This window comes from Tursiops truncatus, chromosome 8 (genome assembly GCF_011762595.2).
Source record: "Tursiops truncatus isolate mTurTru1 chromosome 8, mTurTru1.mat.Y, whole genome shotgun sequence".
NCBI lineage: Eukaryota > Metazoa > Chordata > Mammalia > Artiodactyla > Delphinidae > Tursiops > Tursiops truncatus.
Genome location: NC_047041.1, coordinates 94,467,654 through 94,484,644, shown reverse-complemented (window position 1 = coordinate 94,484,644; position 16,991 = coordinate 94,467,654). Strand labels below are relative to the sequence as shown.

At 42.6% G+C, this 16,991-nt stretch overlaps 1 long non-coding RNA gene across 1 annotated transcript in view; it reads left to right on the top strand.

The window, feature by feature from the left end:
- LOC141279386 (uncharacterized) overlaps nt 1-16,991 on the top strand; it is a 126,009-nt gene that overhangs the window by 49,290 nt on the left and 59,728 nt on the right. The window contains exon 4 of the long non-coding RNA XR_012333527.1: nt 15,845-15,960. This is a non-coding gene — a long non-coding RNA (uncharacterized lncRNA). The remainder of the gene's footprint in view (nt 1-15,844; nt 15,961-16,991) is intronic.

Below are 16,991 nucleotides of genomic sequence, written 5' to 3'. Positions count from 1 at the left end.
CACTGGACCACCAGGGAATTCCCTTATTTCAACCTCTTATTGCCCATTTCTCCTCCCCTGGTGGCAATAAATATTATCAGGTTCTGGTGTATCTTTCCAGAGATAGTCTATGTGCATATAAGGATCTACCTGGATTTTGAACTTTGCCTTTTGTTTTTTTTAACTAAGCAATGTATTTTTTTTGCCCGCACTACTACGTGGAACTTCCCTGACCGGGGATTGAACCCGTGTCCCCTGCATTGGAAATGAGGAGTCTTAACCACTGGACCACCAGAGAAGTCCTAAACAATGTATCTCGAAACTAATTCACTATCAGTATATATAGGGCTACCTCATTCTTTTTAAGGCTACATAGTATTACACTTCATTTATTCAGCCAGTCCTCTACAGATAGACATTTAGCCTGTGTTAGTTTTATTTATTTATTACCACCAATTTAGTGGCTTAACAACAGCACAAATCTATTATCTTACAGTTTTGTACATCAGAAGTCTGAAATGAGTCTTGCTGGGCTAATATCAAAGTGTTGGCAGGATTTCCTTCCCTTTGGAGACTCTAGGTGAGAATCTGTTTCCTTGTCCATTCTAGCTTCCAGACGTGTCTAGACACTTCTAGACCTGCATTCCTTGGCTGTGTCCCCTTCCTTCATCTTCAAAGCCATCAACCATTGGTAGAGTTTTTCTCAAGTCCCATTATTCTGACTGTCCTTTTATGCTTCCCTCTTTCACTTTCAAGGACTCTTATGATTGCATTGAGCCCACCCGGATAATCCAGGATAATCTCCCTATTTTGAGGTCAGCTGTTTAGCAATCTTAATTCCATCTGCAACTTTAATTCCCCTTTGCCATGCATATTCACAGGTTCTGGGGATTATGATGTGGACATTTGGGGGGCATTATTCTGCTTACCACAAAGTTATTGCCTGTCTTTTACTATTACAAACAGAACTAATGAATGTCCTTGTATAAATGTCACTTCCTACCTGTGAGATCAAGTCTGAGAAGCAGTGTCTGTGTGAAAGGGCATGCATTTAAAAATTTTTGGAAGGTATTGTCAAATTTTACTCTAAAGGGATTGTACCAATTTGCACACCTACCACTAATGTACCAGTGCAATTAAAAAAATTAGTTGCCTTTTTTATTTTAGAGCAGTTTTAGGTTTACAGAAAAATTGATCAGAAAGTACAGTTCTCATCTACCTCCTTCCCATAGTTCCCCCTCTTATATACATGCTATATTACTGTGGTACTTTGTTACAATTAGATGAACCGATGTTGATACATTATTATTACCTGAAATTCCTAGTTTACACTAGGATTCACTCTTGGCATGCTACGTTCTATGGGTTTTGACAAATGTATAATGACATGTACCCACAATTATAGTGTCATACACGATAGTTTCACAGCCCTAAAAATCCTCTCTGTTCCGCTTATTCATCCCTCACTCTTTCCCACCCCAAACTCCTAGCAAAGACTGATATTTTTATTGTCTCCATAGTTTTGCCTTTTCCAGAATGTCATATAGTTTGAACCATATAATATGTAACCTTTTCAGAGTGGCTTCTCTCACCTAGCCATGTACATTTAAGATCCCTTCATGTCTTTTTGTGGATTGATAGCTCTTTTTTTTTTTAATCGCTAAATAACTGTCCACTGTATGCAGGTACCACATTTTGTATAGCCATCACCTAGTGAAGGACATCTTGGTTGCTTCCAAGATCTGGCAGGTTTGAATAAAGCTGCTATAAACATCCATGTGCAGGTTTTTGTGTGGACATAAGTTTTTCAACTGTGCCAATTTTTTCACACCTTTGAATAGGCAGTATTTTAGCAAACTTCTTCATCTTGGCTAACCTGATAGATGACAGTGGTATCTAGTCATTGTTTTAATGTACATTTCTTTAATGAAGAGTGAAATTTGACATCTTTTTATATTTATATTTTAATTTTTGGCAGTGGTCTGCTCATGTTTATTCTTCTAGTGGCTTGCTTTTTTTTTAAGTGAGTGATACATACAATATTTTTATATAACAAGGAAATTGGAAATTTGTTTTATATTTTTATAAATATTTTGTCCAGTTTATTATGTCTTTTGATTTTTTCCATGTTGAAATTTAAAATATTTATGAAGCAAATTTTGTTTTTTGTTTTTTTTTTTGCGGAACGCGGGCCTCTCACTGTTGTGGCCTCTCCCGTTGCAGAGCACAGGCTCCGGACGCGCAGGCTCAGCGGCCATGCTGAGCTCACGGGCCCAGCCGCTCCGCGGCATGTGGTATCTTCCCGGACCGGGGCACAAACCCGCGTCCCCTGCATCGTCAGGCGGACTCTCAACCACTGCGCCACCAGGGAAGCCCTATAAAGCAAATTTATACCTTTTGTTTTCTTTTGAGGCCTTTGCGGTTTGTGTCTTGACTTTCCCACTTTGAAATTTTAAAAAATTCTCCTGATTAATTCTCATGTTTTTATGGTTTTAATTTTTACATTTAAGTCTTGGATACATCTGGGTATACTTAGTTGAAAGGAGCAAGGTAAGGTTCCAAGTGCTGTCCTCCCCGCAGGCCCCCTCCCCGCATTGTTAACCCATCAAGGAATGTTGTTCCAGTATCATTTTCAGAAGAATCCATCTTTCCTCTTATTGGAAATGCCACCTTGATTATATACTAAATTCTAGTGGGTAATTGTATCTTTTCTAGTCTTTTGAGCTGTTTTGCTTATCAAAGTTTTCCACTATTTTTAAAATTAATTAATTGTATTTTTAAAATTTATTTTTGGCTGCGTTGGGTCTTTGTTGCTGTGTGCAGGCTTTCTCTAGTTGCGGCGAGTGGGGGCCGCTTCGTTGCGGTGAGAGGGTTTCTCACTGCGGTGGCTTCTCTTGTTGCAGAGCACGGGCTCTAGGCACACGGGCTTCAGTAGTTGTGGCACGTGGGCTTCAGTAGTTGTGGGTCAAGGGCTCTAGGGCGCAGGCTCAGTAGTTGTGGCACACGGGCTTAATTGCTCCGCGGCATGTGGGGTCTTCCCAGACCAGGGCTTGAACCTGTGTCCCCTGCATTGGCAGGCGGATTCTTAACCCCTGCGCCACCAGGGAAGCCCCTTCCACTATTTTTTTAATTACAGATTTACTGGGATATAATTCACCCCTTTAGTTATACCATTCAGTGTTTTTAGTATATTCACCGAGTTGTGTAGCCAACACTGCTCGCTAATCTCACAACATTTTCATCCCCCCACAATGAAACCTTGTACTCATTAGCAGTCACTCTCTACTCCTTCCTGCCCCTAGCTCCTGGCAATCACTAATCTTCTTTTGGTTTCTATGGATTTGTCTATTCTGGACATTTCATATAAATAGAATTATCTGGTATGTGGCATTTTATGATTGACTTCTTGCACTTAGCATAATGTTTTCAAGGTTCATTCATGTTGAGGCATGTATCAGTACTTCATTCCTTTTTTTTTTTTTGATGTGGACCATTTTCAAAGTCTTTATTGAACTTGCTACAATATTGCTTCTGTTTTTTTTTTTTTTTTTTTTTTTTTTGCAATAGGCGGGCCTCTCACTCTTGTGGCCTCTCCCATTGCGGAGCACAGGTTCCGGATGCGCAGGCTCAGCGGCCATGGCGCACAGGCCCAGCTGTTCCGCGGCATGTGGGATCCTCCCGGACCGGGGCACGAACCCGTGTCCCCTGCATTGGCAAGTGGACTCTCAACCACTGCGCCACCAGGGAAGCCTGCTTTATGTTTTTGATTTTTTGGCCAAGAGGCATGCGGGGTCCTAGCTCCCTGATGAGGGATCAAACCCTCACCCCCTGTATTGGAAGGCAAAGTCCCAACCACTGGACCGCCAGGGAAGTCTCCTTCATTTCTTTTTTATTGGCATATAATATTCCACTGTATGGCTCTACCACATTCTATTTATCCATTCATCAATTGATGTACATTTGGATTGTTTCCACTTTTGGCTCTTATAAATAAGGCTGCTATGAACATTCGTGTACAAGTTTTTGTGTAGATATATGTTTTCAATTCTCTTGGGCATATATAGAGGAGTGGAATTGCTGGGTCACATGGTAACTCTATGTTTAACATTGTGAAGAACTGCCAGAATGTTTTCCAGAGTGGCTGCATTATTTTACATTCTTAACAGCACTGTATGTGGGTTCCAATTTCTCCACATCCTCACCAACACTTGTTAATGTTTGTCTTTTTGATCTTAGCTATCCTTGTGAGTGTGAAGTGGTATCTGATTGTGGTTTTGATCTGCATTTCCCTAATGACTAATAGTGTAGGACAACTTTTCCTGTGCCTATTAAACATTGTATATCTTGTTTAGATACATTTCTATTTAAATTCTTTGCCCATTAAAAAATTTGGTTATTTATCTTTTTTATTGAGTTGTAAGAGCTCCTTATATATTCTGTATCTTATCAGACATGTGATTTGCAAATATTTTCTCCCATTCTGTGAGTTGTATTTTTATTTTCTTAATGGTGTCCTTTGAAGCACAAAAGTTTTTAATTTTGATGAGGTCCAATGTATCTATCTTTCCCTTTTGTTGTTTGTTGTTTTAGTGTCATATCTAAAAAACTACATTATGTTTTAATGTTTGGCAAAGAGTCTATCCTCACTTCCCACCCCCCCTGCCCCCCCGGCCTATTCTTGCATGCTTATTTTTTTCCATGTGAACTTTAGAATCAGCTCATGTTGTTCCAAAAGCAACTCTTTCAGTATGTTTTAAAAATTGGAATCACTGTAAATATGAATGATTTGTGAGAACTGACATCTTTACAACAGTGCATCTTCCTACTCAAAAACAGGATATGTCTTTACATTTATTCAGACTATTAAGTCCTACAGTAGCATTCTAAAGCATTCTTCTTATAGATTTAGCACATTTTAAATAGTTGTGTTTTTTGCTGTTGCTCATATGAATGGAATCTTTTCTTATATTTTCTAACTGGTTGCTGATTGCATGTAAGAAAGCTACTCACTTTTGTATATCAGTCATATAACCAGTCATCTTATTTTATTGTCATTGAATGATTTTATTGATAATGCCCGAGTTATGTTTTCTAGATATACAGTCATATCATCTAAAAATAATGATAATTTTGCTTTCTCCTTACCTGTTTTTATACTTCTTACTTCTCTCTGTTTTCTAACTGTATGGTCCAGCACTTCTAGAACAGTGTTAATAATGATGGTGTTAGTGGAAATCTTTCCTTTGCTCCTGACCCTACAGGAAATGCTTCTAGGTACAGACTTTGCAGAGAGGCAGCTGTCAGTGTCTCTTTCTGAGTCTTTCTTTTACTGTGTTCTCCCTGTCAGGTTTCACAGTGTTATGCTAGCTTTCATAAAAAGAATTTGGAAGTTTTCTTGCTTTCTCTTTGCTCTGGAACAATTTAAATAGCAGGTAGAATTCACCCATGAAACCGTCTGGACCTGACACTTTTTTGGGGTATCGTTCTTTGAAGACATCCTCAATTTATTCTGTGGTATTTAGTACGTTTCAGGTTTTTTGGAGTATACATTTTAAAACTCTTCTAAATTAGTTGTAATATTTTCTATTTCCTAGAAAATTATCTATTCAACTCAGGGCTTTCAACATTTTGGCTTAGGTTGACCAAGGTAAATGCTTATGATTTTATTAATTAGTTTGGTATCTGTAGTGGTTTCCCAACTCTCATTTCTTATTTTGGGTATTTGATCTTTAAAAAACTGGTGGGAGATCTTCCACTGCAAGGCTGCCTGTTTATATGGCCAGTCTGAGGCTGAGGGTTCCCAATGAAATCTCCCAATGACCAGCCAACTTGGTTTTGTTTGAGATGATGTAAGACAGACATTCCTTCGTGTACATGGCTTTTGCTGTGATCAGTTGAGTGTTTGGCACGTGCCAGACCCTGTGCTAAACTCTTTATGTGTATTTTCTCATTTAATTTTCACACCATCCCACAACATAGGTAATATGGCATTATTCCTATTTTATCGACAAGGAAACAGAGACTCAGAGAGATTAAGTAACTTGCCCAAGGTCCCACAGCTGGTGGCTGGTAAAGCTGGGACTCTGACCAGGTCTGTCCACCTCAGGACTCATTCTAAGTAAAGGGCCTTCTTCCGCAGCCCCTACTCCCACTCTGCACCTGGCTTTTACCTCACCTGGTGTCGGCAGCACAGGAATGGCAGCAGTTTGTGGACTTCTAACTCAGGTCTGTGTTTTCTGGACTTCTGAGGTGCCTCATAGTGTGACCCCCACTCCACCTCTTAGATAAGTTTTGAGGGCTGGCTCTGGGCCAGCCACGGTGCTAGGCACTGGAAAAATGGCTCTTATAATCTGGTGGGGAGGTATCTGTGTCACCAGCTAAGTAAGATTCTCATTTAAATGGCAGAAACAAACCAAAACAAAACAAAACAAAAAACCAACCATCAAATCATTGTGCCTTGAGGTACAATTGTAGAGAGAGCCCAGGACTAGTTTGAATCATACACGTCTGACCCTTAATAGCTGTGTGACCATGACATGCCACTTTATGCCGCTGAGCCTCCGTTTCCACATCTATAAAATGTGGATAACATCACACATTTTTCACATGCTAGGGATGCATCTTACAGTTGATGGTATCTCTCAAGGATACTTGGCAGTGCTGTTTTTTTTTAAATTTTCTTATTGTTACATAAAATAGTGGTGTGTCCTATTGATGATCTTAGATCTGATGACATATGATAGTAATCACATAGTTGCTGTGAGAATGAAATGAGATCATATAAAGTGGAAAACCTCACACAAATTCAGGTAAAGCAGTGCAAGAAGCACTGGCAGCGATTCTAATCCCAAATCTGTTATCACTATCTTGTTGGATGACCGCAGGCAAATTACCCCTGTTGTGTGGTCCCCACATTTCCTTCTCTGGACTTCCTTCTCAGCAAAATGAGAGATTTATTTAATTCATTAATTCAGCCAACATGTCCTGAGCACATTTTCTGGGCCAGGCACGGTGCCCCTCGGGGAGGACTTGGCTCAGCAGAGTGAGGGAACAAGACTTTCCTTGTGAGCAGTGCTCTGGTAAGGGTAGAGACGGGAAGGGTGAGCTGATCTCATGCGGCTCTTCTAGCTTTAATTTCTGTCCTTCTGGAACTAGGAGGAGGGCCAGATAGGGCAGGTGTGTTTGGGGAGGCCAAGTGGTATAGGGGTTAATGTACAGGCTATGGAGTTGAACAGTCTTGGACCACCAGCTCTGTCACTTTCTAGCTGTGTGACCTTGGGCCAATGACTTAACCTCTCTGAGCCTCAGGAGACTTAACTGTAAAATGAGAGTGACAAGAGTTGCTATCTCCCAGGGTTGTTATGAGTATCGAATGAAATGCAGTATGTAGAGCGCTCAGCTCAGTGCAGACCAGTAACCAAGCAATTAATGAATGGTAACCTGCCTTCTTCCCTGCTCTCCCTCTTTCCTTCCTTCTCTCTCCTTCCTGTTCTTCCTTTTCTACCTCTTCCTCCTCGCCCCCCTCCTTCTCCCCAATTTACCTGCTGTTCCTGAGAAACAAAAACTTACTGTGCAGGAATCCCCTGTCCAAACCTTCCCACTTTGTATTTGGAGGTTGGCACAGAAAAAACGACTCTGCTGCATAGATTGGCCTCTCCCATTGCTGGCCTTTGCAGTGACTTCTACCCTTGCTGGAAGTTTCTGATATCTGTCTGCCATGACTACCCAGCAGCCAAAGGGTCTCAAGCAGGATGTTTTCCTCTGTGAGTCAGGGTGGACACAGACCCCAAGGCGTAGGGACTTTTCAAGGGCCTGGGGAAAAGTTTGAGATCTGAAAAAAGTTATTGGCACCAAAATAGGAAAAGGAAACTGTAAAATCAAGAAGTGTTTAATTAAAAATCTACAAAATGTAACATTGTGTTCACGTCATTAATTGTTAAAATTTAGTGTTTCTTTATATTTGAAAACAATTTATAGGTTGGATTTTACTCACTTTGTAAGAGTTCCCCAATAGGCACGATAGTTACTGAGAAATTATTGCCAATTGTAAATTAAGTGAGTTGTTCACCAGTTGTAAATTAAATGAGTATGTTTAGCCAAATTCAGTAGCAAAAGTATTAAAAACCCTTTCAAAAATTTTACAGGTAAAATTATTAATATGTAATATTTTAGGTATTTTATACAATACAAGGCCTCTCTAGGGCCTGGGAAAGTCTTTAAAATGCGTTATGCTGTACATGGGAGGCCATTAACCCTCTCTTTAGTTCTCCTATTTTTTTCCCTAGGATAGCTGATTATTCTAACCTTTTGTAAGACATCTGATATTTAGAATTTGTAATAATTTTTTGAAAATGTTCACAACGTAATAAAAAATTGCAGGATATTAAACTATACATCAGTTAGATCTCAAGTTAAAAAAAATTCATACATGCATTAAAAAAAAGACTAGAAAGAAATATACTAGAATGTTAACAGACTCTCGGTAGAAAAACGTGCATAATTAGCTTTTCTTTTTTATAGTTTTCAGACTTTCCAAATTTTCTACAATGAAAATGCATTACAATCAGAAAAACAATTTTTGGTAGTTAAAAATTTTTTTTTTCTTACTACAAAAGTAATTTATGCTCATTATAGAAAAATCACAAAATACATACAAGCATAAGGAAGGAAAAGAAACATGCAAATTCCACCCACCCAGAGACAACCACTGGGTCCTTCCAGACCTTTTTTATGCATACATAAACATTTATATTTTTATCACAAAACGGGATCATTCTGTACATAGTACTGTTTTGAAAACTGCTTCTTTCCCTCACAGTATATATTGAGAACATTTCTTTTTTTCAATGTCAACAGCACATTTCTACAAGATGATTATAATGGCAGCATACCACCGCATTTTAAGGAGGAACCATAATTTACTTAACCTCTAATTATTAGACATGAATGCTACTTCCCAGTTTTCTCTATTACAAATGGTACTGTAATGAAAATATTTTAAAGCACCTAAGAATTCTTCATTTTCACAAGGAAATCATAAAACACTACCTGACACTTTTTTTTTTTTTTGCGGTACGTGGGCCTCTCACTGCCGTGGCCTCTCCCGTTGCGGAGCACAGGCTTCAGACGCGCAGGCTCAGCGGCCATGGCTCACGGGCCAGCCGCTCCGCGGCACGCGGGATCCTCCCGGACCGGGGCACGAACCCGCGTCCCCTTCATTGGCAGGCGGACTCCCAACCACTGCGCCAGCAGGGAAGCCCCTGACATTTATTTTTTGCATGATGCCAGGCTCTGAGGATCCAAAGGTGTTTAGAGGTAGTGATTCCTGCTGTGAAGGAGTTTCCAGTTCGGCAGGAGACAGTGGCAGGAGCCACGAGCTCTGCCTGAGAAAGCCAGGAAAGGCTTCTCTGGGAGGGTCACACTGAGCTGAGACTTGATTGAGTGGGAGTTCACCAGGAACACAGGGTAGGGGAAGCAGGGAGACCTTCACAGACGCAGAGAACAGGACAGGAGAAAAAGGGAAAGTAGCATTTAATCTAGAGCCTGGGATGTGCTGGCTACTTTCACGTTTTCTCATTTAACCCTCACATCAACACTGCAAAGGTACTGTTATGATTCTTACTTTCCAGACAAAGAAACTAAGGGTACTGGACTTCTTTAGCTAGAGGTAGAGCCAGGATTTAGACACAGGTCTCACTTACTCTAAAATCCAAGCTTTTTTTTTTTTTTGCGGTACACGGGCCTCTCACTGTTGTGACCTCTCCCGCTGCGGAGCGCAGGCTCAGCCGCCATTGCTCACGGGCCCAGCCGCTCCGCGGCATATGGGATCCTCCCAGAAGGGGGGCACGAACCCATGTCCCCTGCATCGGCAGGCGGACTCTCAACCCCTGCGCCACCAGGGAAGCCCCCTTTCTTCCTTTCTCTTCTTTTCTCTGATGATAGCAGAGGCAGTCCTGTGCTCCGAAAGAAGGTAATCCCTGGCCATTTTAAGGCCTGTGCTACCCCCTGACATAAAGAAGTACTTAAGTTCCAACCCGCTTTGGTCTATTTCCTAACAGAGCTTGAAAGAGAAGTGGGAGCGTCCAGTCGCCATCTTGGGTGCTGTGTTTTGCCGCTGCTTGACTAAGCTGTCTTCTCTCCTTTATATCTTGGCACAAAGACGCAGAGTTAGGCTGAGAGTGGTGTGTTTTGGGGATGGTGAGACATTCAGTGGAGCAGGAGTGTGGGAGCTGGGGCTGGGGAGAAGTGGAGGGTAAGCCGAAGAGGTGGGCCATGCTAAGGCCCATATTCCCGATGTTTGCTAGGGAATGGCATGGTTAAACGGTTCCTTAGGAAGAAGAGCCAGACTGCTCGACAGAGGACGGTTTGGCCTTCAGGGAGCTGGTGTTGGAGAAAATACGACATGGACCAAAAATAACAATAGTTAACATTTTTTTGCCAGGCTCTGTTCTAAGCATTTCAAATATTTTAATTCTCTTAATTCTTGCTATTGTTATGCTTGTTTTCCAGGTGAGAAAACTGAAGCTCAGAGAGGTTAAGTAACTTGTCTAAGGGCACACAGTAAGTGGAAAAGCTAAGATTTAAACTGAGGCAGCCTACTCTTAACCTTTAATTCTAGTTTAGCCCTTGCAAAGCTGAATGAAGCCGCCTGTTAGCTCCAGGAAGACAGGGGAGGGGAGAGCGGGGGTGGGCCTTTGTAAGTCTGATCACCAGCGCAGAGCCCAATTTCTGAAACATAATGCACTGTCAATAAATATGATTTATTAATATTTATTATCATAATAGTATAATTAAAGAACACTATATTAATGTATGTTATAATTGTATATAATATTATAATAATATTAATGATTAAATGTGGATGAGATTTACCTGAATTAAAACAGTGGCATGGGGGCGGAAGGGAAGAATGTTTCTGAATTAGAATTGCAGGATCTGGTGACAAGACATGGGGTGAGGAGTGGAAGGGGAGGATTCTGGGTGGATGACTTGGTTTCCAGGTTGGCGAGCAGGAGAAGGGGGTTGTGGAAGAGCACTGTGCTTGGCCCATATTAACTCGAGGGGCCCATGGGCTTTAGCCTTGGCCCTGAAGAGCACCTCCCATGGGAAATATATAAAGCTTGTTCTTCTGGTTTTGATAGCAAAACTAACAGGTTTACAAACTTCTCACATGTTAATTAAGAAACTAATTAAAACCCATCAGTTCTAAAAGGCATATGGTTTACTTAAGGTTGATCCAAGATTGATGTTTGCTAAAAACAATGTTTTAATAACTCATAAAATGGATTGGCTCTAATAATACTAGCATGGTGTTCTAATTTACTGGTTATGTTTCACATGTGTTTTTTTCCATTTGGAAGAAATTAAATGAGATAGCCTAGATAAAAATGCCTAATGCCTCACGATCATTTAAAATTAGTTTCCTTGTCCTTGAACTCCACAGCAACTCTGTGCAGTAGGTAAGGTCTTTATCCCCCTTTTACTGATGAGGAAACAGGCATAATTAAGAGAAGTTAAGGGACAAACACAAGAAGCTTCTGCAAGGAAGTAGAAAAGTCAGAACTCATACGTAGCTCCCCCACTATTACTGTAAAATAAATTATCTCCAAACTTAGCAGCTTAAAATAGTAAATATTTATCTCACACAATTGCTGACAGTCTGGAACCTGGGAGTGGCTTAGCTGGTGGTCTGGCTCAGGGTCTCTCATGAGGTTGCTCTCAAGCTGTTGGCTGGGACCTCAAGGTCTGAAAGCTTGACGGGGGCTGGAGGTTCCATTTCCAAGCTCACTCATGTGGCTTTTGGCAGGAGGCCTCAGGTCTTCTCTATAGGGATGCTCATGACATAGCTTTACCCAGATTGAGGGATGAGAGAGAGAGAGAGAGAGAGAGAAAGAGAGAGAGAGAGAGAGAGGAGAAGGAGAAGAAGAGGAAAAGTGAGGAAAAGCAACTAAGATGGAATTCTTTATAACCTAATCTCAGAAGTGACATTGCATCAGTTCTGGCATATTTTACTCCTTAGAAGTGAGTCACTAGGTCAGTCTACACTCTAGGGGAGGGGACTTCACAAGGGTGTGAAAGCCACGAGGAAGGGATCATTGGGGACCATGTTAGAAGCTGCCTACCAAGGGCACCTTTTCCGCTGGATACAGTATCTTGTCGTTTTCATCTTTGCAGCTACTCCCCCCACCCCTCCCCCAATACGTTATGAACGTCATAAAGTTGCAGTGTGACCAGTTTGGAGTGATGCATATTTTCTGTAGACAACAGCATTGAACTACTTAGCAAATCAGGAAGTGGAAAATGGTTATAAAGGGATCCAATTACTTTCCTTGCCAAGCCAGTGTAAAATGTGACATGTGAAAATTGGTGAAAAATTAATTAGGACAATTAAACTTATTTCCACTTAAATACATTTAGGTGTTAATTGGTGGTCTGACTTGAGGTTTATTTTAAGGTGGATTTGTTATCTTGACTCTGTCCTTTAAGAAATGATCTCTGTTTAAATGCCAGGAAGCCTCCTGGTCTTGCTGAGAAACAATGTCTAGTTCATTGTCACGGTTCTTCTCCAGATGGGACTGATCAGGGTCAGAATGGCCCAGGAGGCAAAAAGGCATTTGCTTTGGAAACCGCATCAGGAGGAAAATCTTTCCACTGCCTTAGGGGCTTTTCTGGGAAGGCTGAATGGCAGTGGGAAAGGCATTGGATTATAAGTGGAAAACACAGGGACTCCTTACATCTCTCTGCTGTGATTTTGGGCAAGACTTTGCCTGGGTTTCGTTTTCTATATCTGTAAAATGAGGTGGTGAGAATAGATAATGTCTGAAGTCACTTCACCCAGAAAAGTCCATGACTGTCAAGTACAGTGGTCTCGCTATGGGAGGGATCCCCTGCGAAGGTTTTCTTTAAAAAATTATTCTTAGTGTGATCTCTTTGCTAGAATTTGTTTCATAGAGTATCCATCTGTCCTGGTTAAACATAGTAGGTTGAAAGCGTGTTTACATGCATGCTGTTTTTAAATCCCATCGAAGTGACGGGGACGAAGGGCAAGGGCAAAGGGGGACACCAGTGGACAGGAGAGGGAGGGAAGGAGCAGATATTGCAGAGCCTGCAGCGGGAGATGCTCACGAGAATACAAAAAGCTTGCCCTGCAGAATCCCAGAAAGGCCCAGGAATTCCACGGAATCACTGAAGGTGGAGTGAGGGGAATTAAGTGAAAGCCTGGATGACTGATTGGTGACTTTGCCTTCCCCTGACACTTCCACCCTCCTTCACCACCTCCAGGCAGGAGACCGGAAGACTCTTCTCTGGAAAGACTAAGCAATCCCAGAGGAAGGAGCTCCCCAATGAAAAAGTCAATGTGCCTCCTGGTCACCTAACAGTGACTGCCACCATTGACAAGCCAAGTCACACTGGCAGCTGCCCATCAGCTTTTAGTGTCTCCTTCTCAATGTGACCGCTCGGCCAAAGATCACCAGACATGTGAGGAAAGCCTCCCGACAGGAGAGAGAGACTAAAAAAGGTGGACAAAAGAAACTGAAAAGAAAAAGAGACAATGCAAGGAACAAAAGAAAAGTATAATAGTTTTCCCCCGATAGACGAGAAGACACTCATCCCAATTTCTGCTCAAATGTCAGTTCATCAGAGAGACTTCCCCTGGCCACTCTGTCCAAAACAGTATCTCCCATTACTCTCCACCTCCTCATTCTGCCTAATTTCAGAAAGAAAGAACAGAAATAAGTAATATGAAAAAATCTCCCCAGAGCCGAAAGACATACATTTCCAGTTTGGCAGGGTCCGCTAGGTGCCAAACACAATGGGCAGAAGACTCCACTAGAGCACATCTCGGTGAAATTTCAGAACCTCAGAGGTAAAGAAAAGATCCTAAAAGCTTCCCGAGAGACCAAAAAAAGTGGGCTTTTACAAAGGATCAGCAAATCAGAATGGCCTCAAACGGCTCAATAAAAACATCAGAAGCGGGCTTCCCTGGTGGCGCAGTGGTTGAGAGTCCGCCTGCCGATGCAGGGGACATGGGTTCGTGCCCCGGTGCAGGAAGTTCCCACATGCCGCGGAGCGACTGGGCCCATGAGCCATGGCCGCTGAGGCTGCGCGTCCGGAGCCTGTGCTCTGCAACGGGAGAGGCCACAACAGTGAGAGGCCCGCGTAAAAAACAAACAAACAAACAACAAAATCAGAAGCTAGAAGAGAATAGAGCAACGTATCAAAATCCTGAGGAAAAGTGATTCCAGCCTATAATTCTGTATTGAGTTCAATGATCAATTAAGTGTCAAGGGGAAGTAAAGACATTTTAGACGTGCAGGCTTACCTTCCTTGGAATAAACCAAGAAAGAGGGTGACATAGGGTTCAGGGGATCCATATCAGGACAGTGGCAAAGGAAGCTTCCGGGATGATGGGAAATGGAAGCAGCCAGTCCAAAGAGAAGGAGAAAAGCCGAAGGTTCCAGGAGGGAGGTCTGCGAGACAAAGAGAAGCGGAGGTGATCTGACTGCTTGGTGTCTGGAAACGTTAAAAGGCTGGTAGAAGGTGTAAGAAAAGTCATTGTTAGATATCCAGAATACTAAGCAAATGAGAAAGAAAAAAAAAAAAGAGCTAATTACTAACTTCAGGGTAAACAAAAATTTGTCCAAGAAAAGAAGCATATCTTGGTACGCTAGTTCAAGTGAATAAATATCATAATAAAGCAAACATTAGGTGTTAACTTAAGCAAGAGTTGTAACTACATTGAGCAGAAGAGGGGAACACGTCATGCTTTAGAAGACCTCACTCATCGTGCTGGCCAAGGGATGACGGAGAAACACACAAGTCGAGACATAGCCTCTATGCTTGTTCTTTAGACATATGAAGGTTAATACCAGAAAGAAATGTGCAGAAGAGTGACGGTGGTTGCCTCTGGGACTAAAAGGAGCTGCTTTTGGTTAAAAGTGTATTTAGTACAATTTGACTTCTTAAACTAGGAGCGATCATGATATTGAGAAAAATAAAGATGAAGTTTAAAAGACTGTATCCCATGTATAGACAGTTCAGATTTACCCCTTCATCAACAGCCAGTGTGAACAGAAGGAAATCATGGCCAGAGGTAGGACCTGGCCCATGCTTACACTGCTCCCTGAGTGTGAGGCCTGGAGGTTGTCCTGCTTGCAAATCCCTGTTGGTGATGGATGTCCCACAATTCTGTAGTGACCGTGGGGAGAGAGAGTAATGGGTTGAGTGAAAGGATTATGGGTCCAAATTTAGTTTCTGCCGCACATTAGCCAAGCAGTGTTGGGAAAATAACAAATCTCACACATTCCCTGAGCACCCACCAGGACTCTTGTTAGATATTGGGGATACACATCTCCGTCCTCGAGGAGTTTAAGGATGGGAATGGGTTAGTTTCCTCACGGATAAGATGGGAATTCATCTACTGTGTGTATGAGCCTGGCATCGAGCCTGGCCGCTGGGCAGACACAGCAGTGCTGGGGGCCGTGACCCGCAGAACACACAGAAGACTGTGCGATAAAGAGAGGCTGGGAACGCGGCATCATGGGGCAAAGACCCCAAATCAAAGCACTTGTGCTTGGGGGAGGGGGAGGGGGCGGAACAGAGATGCCTGTTCCATCCAACCCTGGCTGAGCTGCACCATTATATTTCCTTCTTTAGAGTGTCCTTCTTAGGACTACCTTCAGAGAGCTGGGATTTTAGGATTTTAGAGGTGAGAGCCCTACAAAATATCTAGGCCACTTATTCCTGCACTTTGGCAATTCATAAATCATTTCACTGCAGTCCTGTGAATCCGTGGGTGGGGACCAACACTAAGTGGAGGCCTGCTTCAGGCACCCTTTTACTCACCCACTCCTTCATGTTGCAGGTGAGGAGATCAAGGGTTGAGCACAAGTCAGCTGCGGAGATGACAGCAGAGCTGGACGGAGAGCCGGCCTCCGGGCTTCGTCCTCAGCCTCGGTTGCATCACATGTGTACCCTCAGGTGAGCAGTCAAGAGTGGGATCACGGACTAGCTCTCGCCGGCGTGGAAGGAGAGAGGAAAACTTGAGGAGAATGACTTCCCATTGAGGCTAGAGCCCTCTCTCACACCTTCCCAACACCCCCAAACTGCCTGCAAGATAACTCTGCAGCCCCTGATTGGGTTTCTGCCTTGGACCTCCTCCTCAGCCTCTCCTCTCTAAGACCCTCTGCGGGAGTCTTCATTCTCCGACCCTTGTAGCACTGGAGGCATTTGACATTGTTGGCCATTCTCCCCCTTGAGCCCCCTGGTATTTGGCACCAGCGTCTGTTGGTTCCCCAAGTGGCCCCTAAGCAGGCCTTTCTCCTTCACTCACTCCTCTTCTGCCTTGCAAATGTTGGTTTTCCTTAGAATTTATTCTTCATCCTCCAGTGATCTCACGCATTACCACTTACATACATTCCCCAGCTTTTATCCCAGTGTCGTTCTCTCCTCCAAGCTCCAGACTCATGTTGTTAATGGGGGTGTTGACATCTCCACCTGGAACCCTGGAAGGCACCCCAAGTAACGTGTTGCAAACAGGAAGCTTTGTTTTTCCTTCTAAACCTGCTCCTTCCCTTTTCCCTGTCTTGCCTAATACTATCACCCTCCATTCAGCCTCCACTTTGGAGTCAAACTTGACACTTCTTGCTTCTTTCCTGCCAGTTTCACACCAGTCACAAATCCAACCCATCCTTTCTTAGAAATGTCTTTCTAATCTTAAAAGTCTTCTAAACCCACCCACCTTCACTGCCTGGCTGTGTTGTTTCTTTTTTTCGCTAGTGCAATATTTTCCTCATTGGTCTGCACTCTCTCACCTCTCTTCAGCCCAGCCTCTTTATCATCTAAAACACAAACCTGAGTACGCTACTTTCTTTCTGACGAAACCTCTACTAGAATAAAAATAAAAACAGCAAGGAGAATTTTTTAAAGTGTAATCCTCAGTGCTGATGAGGATGCTGTGAAACAGGCAATCTCATTTATTGCTAATAGACATGCAATTTGTCGAATCATTT